The 6,000-nt window shown below is 63.2% G+C and overlaps 1 pseudogene; it reads right to left on the bottom strand.

Moving 5' to 3' along the window:
- Positions 1-3,774: 3,774 nt before the first annotated feature.
- Positions 3,775-3,894, bottom strand: LOC142874107 (uncharacterized; annotated as a pseudogene).
- Between the last annotated feature and the right edge of the window lie 2,106 nt (positions 3,895-6,000).

The raw sequence follows: 6,000 nt of genomic DNA, 5'->3' as shown, positions 1-6,000 counted from the left end.
TATCCACTCACCCATGGGAGACGGGCAGGTAGGGCGCAGTGTGGAACTAGCTGTGTCCACTCAAACATGGGTGATGGGCCGGCAGGGCACAATTTGGAACTGGCTGTGTCCACACACCCACCGGAGAGGGGCAGGCAGGGCTCTGTATAGAAATGGCTATGTCCACATACCCACGGGAGACGGGCAGGCAGGGTGCAGTGTGGATCTGGCTGTGTCCACTCAACCACGGGAGACGGGCAGGCAGGGTGCAGTGTGGATCTGGCTGTGTCCACTCACCCATGGGTGATGGGCAGGCAGGGCGCAGTGTGGAACTGGCTGTGTCCACACACCCATGGGAGACGGGCAGGCCGTGCGCTGTGTTGATCTGGCTGTGTCCACTCACCCACGGGAGACGGGCAGGCTGGGCGCTGAGTTGATCTGGATGTGTCCCCACACCGATTAGAGATGGGCATGAAGGGCGCAGTGTGGAACTGGGTGTGTCCACACACCCACGGGAGTCGGGCAGGCAGGGCGCAGTGGATCTGGCTGTGTCCACTCACCCATGGGTGACAGGCAGGCAGGGCGCAGTGTGGAACTGGCTGTGACCACACACCCATGGGAGACGGCAGGCCGTGCGCTGTGTTGATCTGGGTGTGTCCACACACCCATGGGAGACTGGCAGGCCGTGCGCTGTGTTGATCTGGGTGTGTCCACACACCCACGGGAGACGGGCAGGCAGGGCGCAGTGTGGAACTGGCTGTGTCCACTCACCCACGGGAGACGGGCAAGCAGGGCTCTGTGTGGAACTGGCTGTCTACACAGCCCATGGGAGACGGTCAGGCAGGGCGCTGTGTGGAACTTGCTGTGTCCACACACTCACCAGAGACAAGCAGGCAGGGCGCAGTGTGGATCTGGCTGTGTCCACTAACCCACGGGAGACGGGCAGGCAGGGCGCTGTGTGGATCTTGCCGTGTCCACACAGCCACGGGAGATGGGCAGGCAGGGCGCTGTCTGGGTCTGGCTGTGTCCAATTACCCATGGGTGACGGGCAGGCAGGGCGCTGTGTGGATCTGGCTGTGTTCACACACCCACGGGAGACGGGCAGGCAGGGAGCAGTGTGGAACTGGCTGTGTCTACACACCCTCAGGAGACGGGCAGGCACGGCGCTTTGTGGATCTGGATGTTTCCACACAACCATGGGATACGGTCAGGCAGGGTGCTGTGTGGATGTGGCTGTGTCCACACACCCACGGGAGACGGGCAGGCTGGGCGCCGTGTGGATCTGGCTGTGTCCACACACTCCCGGGAGACGGACAGGCAGGGCACATTGTGGATGTGTCTGTGTCCACTCACCCACAAGAGATGGGCAGGAAGGGCGCAGTGTGGAACCGGCTGTGTCCACTCACCCACGGGATACAGGCAGGTAGGGTGCAGTGTGGATCTTGCCGTGTCCTCACACCCACGGGAGACGGGCAGGCAAGGCACAGTGTGGAACTGGCTGTGTCCACTCACCCATGGGTGACGGGCACACAGGGCACAGTGTAGAACTGGCTGTGTCCACTCACCCACGGGAGACGGGAAGGCAGGGCGCAGTGTGGATCTGGCTGTGTCCACTCACCCACGTGAGACTGGCAGGAAGGGTGCTGTGTGGATGTGGCTGTGTCCACTCACCCACACGAGATGGGCAGGCTGGGCACCGTGACAATCTGGCTGTGTCCACTCACCCACGGGAGACGGGCAGGCAGGGTGCAGTGTGGATCTGGCTGTGTCCACTCACCCACGGGAGACGGGCAGACAGGGCGCTGTATCTGGCTGTGTCCACACACCCATGGGAGACGTGCAGGCTGGGCGCCGTGTGGATCTGGTTGTGTCGACACACTCATGAGAGACGGACAGGCAGGGCACTGTGTGGATCTGGCCTTGTCCACTAACCCACGGGAGACGGGCAGGCAGGTCGCGGCGCTGTGTGGATCTGGCTGTGTCTACTCACCCACGGGAGACGGGCAGGCAGGGCGCTGTGTGGATCTGCCTGTGTCTACTCAGCCACGGGAGACGGGCAGGCAGGGTGCAGTGTGGAACTGGCTGTGTCCACTCAACCACAGGAGACGGGCAGGTAGGGCACAGTGTGGATCTTGCCGTGTCCACACACTCATGGGAGACGGGCAGGCAGGGCCCAGTGTTGAACTGGCTGGTTCCACTCACCCAGGGGTGTCGGGCAGACAGGGTGCAGTGTGGAACTGGTGTGTCCACACACCCACGGGAAACGGGAGGCAGGGCGCAGTGTTGATGTGGCTGTGTCCACTCACCCACGGGAGATGGGCAGGCAGAGCGCAGTGTGGAACTTGCTGTGTCCACACACCCATGGGAGATGGTCAGGCAAGGTGCTTTGTGGATGTGGCTGTGTCCACTCACCAATGGGAGACGGGCAGGCTGGGCGCCGTGTGTATCTGGCTCTGTCCACTCACCCACTGGAGATGGGCAGGCAGCGCGCAGTGTGGATCCTGCTGTTTCCACTCAACCACGGGAGACGGGCAGGCAGGGCGCAGTGTGGATCTGACTGTGTCCACTCACCCATGGGTGATGGGCAGGCAGAGCTCTGTGTGGATCTGGCTTTGTCCACACACCCAATGGAGACGGGAAGGCAGGGCGCTGTTTGGATCTGGGTGTGTCCACTTACCCATGGGATATGGTCAGGCAGGGCGCTGTGTGGAACTGGCTGTGTCCACTCACCCACAGGAGACAGGGAGGCAGGGCGCAGTGTCGATCTTGCCGTGTCCACACAGCCACGGGAGACGGGGAGGCAGGGCGCAGTGTGGATCTTGCCGTGTCCACACACCCACGGGAGACGGGATGGCAGGTTGCAGTGTGGATGTGGCTGTGTCCACTCACCCACGGGAGATGGGTAGGCAGGGCGCAGTGTAGATCTGGCTGTTTCCACTGACTCACGGTAGACGAGCAGGCAGGGCGCTGTGTGGATGTGGCTGTGTCCACTCACGCACGGGAGATGGGCAGGCTGGGCGCCGTGTGGATGTTGCCGTGAACACACACTCACGGGAGACGGGCAGGGAGGGCGCTATGTGGATCTGGCTCTGTCCACTCACCCACGGCAGATGGGCAGGCAGGGCGCTGTGTGGAACATGCTGTGTCCACACATCCATGGGAGATGGTCAGAAAGGGTGCTGTGTGGATGTGGCTGTGTCCACTCACCCACCGGAGACGGGCAGGCAGGGCGCGGTGTGGATCTGGCTGTGTCCACACACCCACCGGAGACGGGCAGGCAGGGCGCAGTGTGGATCTGGCTGTGTCCACTCACCCATGGGAGACGGGCAGGAAGGGTGCTGTGTGGATGTGGCTGTGTCAACACACCCACGGGAGACGGGCAGAGAGTGTGCTGTTTGGATCTGGCCAGAAAGGGTGCTGTGTGGCTGTGGCTGTGTCCACTCACCCACCGGAGACGGGCAGGCAGGGCGCTGTGTAGATCTGGCTGTGTCCACACACCCACCGGAGACGGGCAGGCAGGGCGCGGTGTGGATCTGGCTGTGTCCACACACCCATGGGGGACGGTCAGACAGGGTGCCAGACTTTTGGTCTGAGACCTGAGAGTCCAGATGCCACGCATGCTGCCGCGTGGCAGCGGTGTCGCGGCTTGGGACAAGAGGAGGCCCCACGGTGAGGGCTGGCGCGCCAGGCACCACGGCGGGCGCCGAGGGTGGGGGTCACCCCCACCCCGGCCGCTGCCGCCCTCCCAGAAAGGGGACAGAACAAGAGGCAAAAAAAAGAAGAAGAAGAAGAAGAAGCCTGTGGCACCCGGTATGCCCAGGCGGTCTCCCATCCAGGTACTAACGATGGCCCGACCCTGCTTAGCTTCCAAGACCAGATGAGATAAGGGGCATTCAGGGTGGTGTGGCCACCCTCTGTGCTTCCCCGCCGCCTCCTCCAGCCCCAGGCCCCGTGGGCTCCCATGGAAGGAAGGGGGTGATGGGCGGGGAGGGGCAGGGTGGGGGGCTGTCTCTCTATACACACACACACACTCACACTAACACAAGATGCGCCTCCATGGCTGGACTCGCCAAGGTGGAGCCCTTCCAGCCCCCCTCGTCTCCTCCCCCGGCCTCCATCACCTACCCGCTGCCCACCCCCAGCCCCTCGCCACCGCTGACTGCCCACAGCGCGCCGCGCCAGATGCTCGCCCTTTGACCCCAGCCAGGGGCCGCCCTCCCCCACAACCCCTTTCAGCTGCGCCCCCCCCTCGCCCTGTGGGTGGGCTGCCGCCTATTCCCCCGGGCCAGGGCTGGGGCACAGCGCAAGGGGGAGGGGAGCCAGTGTATGGGGACTCTCTCTGGGGATGTGTCCCATGGGTGGGGTGGGGTGGGGTGGGGTGGCCTGGTTTGTGGGGCGCTGAAGAAATCAGTCCCCTCCATCTCCTACCTCTGGAAAACGCCCAAGCCCGTGGAGAACTGCAGGCACCGCTTCCTGGGGGCTGGGACCCTCCTCTGTGTCCTCCTGTGGCCCGGTCCAAGGGGCCTGGGCCTGGCCGGGGCTGCATTGGACCCCGACCACCCTGGCGTGTGGACTCGCTAAAAATCGGCGATTAGATATTGGATTCCACCTTCATTGAGGTCATTTCACTAATGAGTGCACCGGAAAGAGTTTCCTAATCCATCTCTGAGGGTGGCAACTGAAAGAGAATTTTAAAGCTGACAGAATAGGCGAGGAAAGGCATAGGAGATTTCCACACCCAAAAAGGAAGACTTTCCCGAAATGGAAGAAAGAAACGAGCAAACAGAGACACAGTTAGCCCCCCGGATCAGAGTCTGCCCCTGAGAGAAAGTACCCTGACCAGGTTCACCTGTGGGTGGGTCGCGAGCTGGCGGCATTCAGAAGAGCGAGGCCCGCAGTCTGTGCGGAAGACACCGGCACTCGGGTGTGTGTGGCGGCACAATTCACAAGCAGCTCCAGATGTTAAGCCAAGGAGAAGCCAGGGAGTTCCCAACCCCCCAGGTGTCCTCAGCCCACGACTGGCTGCTGTGGGAATGCGAAGCCCGGCTCCTTGTCTCAGAGCGGGGTTCCCAGGAGGATCAGGCTGAAGCTGGGACTTGGCCTGAAAGTGTCCCCTCGCATGGCCACCCCCTTCCCCTTCCTGCTCCTCTACTCCTGGTGCCCCTCCATCCAGGGGCCAGACCTTAAAGAGTCACCCGCAAGAGAATCCTGGTCCCAAAAGAGCCTTCTGGGGGACCCGTGCTGAGAGAGGTTGTGGGCATGGCCCGCTGGGGCTCTGCCTGACCCAGGGCTGAGAGATGCAACCTCCCAGCTCTGGGTCCCTGCAGGGGAAGCGTTGGCAAGCACAGGGCCAGTCCTCCAAAGGCCCAGGTGCAGGGAGCCCAGGCCAAGCAGCCACATCCACCGGACCCTCAATCTCAGTTTTCGGATGTTTTTGCCACTCTAAGGACCCGCAGGCCAGCTGGGCCTTCTGGCAGGACAGAGAGCCCCGGAATCCGATGTGGAGAGCTGGGTGTACGTCCCCACGAGGAGGCGGTCCCCACCTCCGCGGCTCTCCCCTTGCGGGGGGAAAAGCAGCCGCGGGGCCTCAGAGAAGACACCAGGCTGGGCGCCCACGGCACAGCGGGGGCACGTCCCCCGCAGGCCACTTAGCCATGGCCGCCACCAAAGATTCCTACGTGTAGCCCATAGAACCCCAAAAGCAACGGGACGAGTTCTGGTCACATACTCCCTCAAAATGACATCCTGGCCTTCTTCTGGAACTCCCTCCCCTCTCAGACTCTCAAGGTTTCCTCCAGCATGTCGGTTCCCACAGAGCAGACCTTTGGTCTGAGACCTGACAGTCCAGAAGCCACGCGTGCTGCCGCGTGACGGCGGTGTCGCGGCTTGGGACAAGAGGAGGCCCCACGGTGCGGGCTGGGGCGCCAGGCACCGCGGCGGGCCCTCAGGGTGGGGGTGACCCCCACCCCGGGCCGCCGCCTCGCTCCCAGAAAGGGGACAGAACAAGAGGCAAAACAACAA

The sequence above is a fragment of the Microcebus murinus genome, chromosome 11, assembly GCF_040939455.1.
Source record: "Microcebus murinus isolate Inina chromosome 11, M.murinus_Inina_mat1.0, whole genome shotgun sequence".
Classification (NCBI taxonomy): domain Eukaryota; kingdom Metazoa; phylum Chordata; class Mammalia; order Primates; family Cheirogaleidae; genus Microcebus; species Microcebus murinus.
This window is presented reverse-complemented; position numbering and strand designations above follow the sequence as displayed.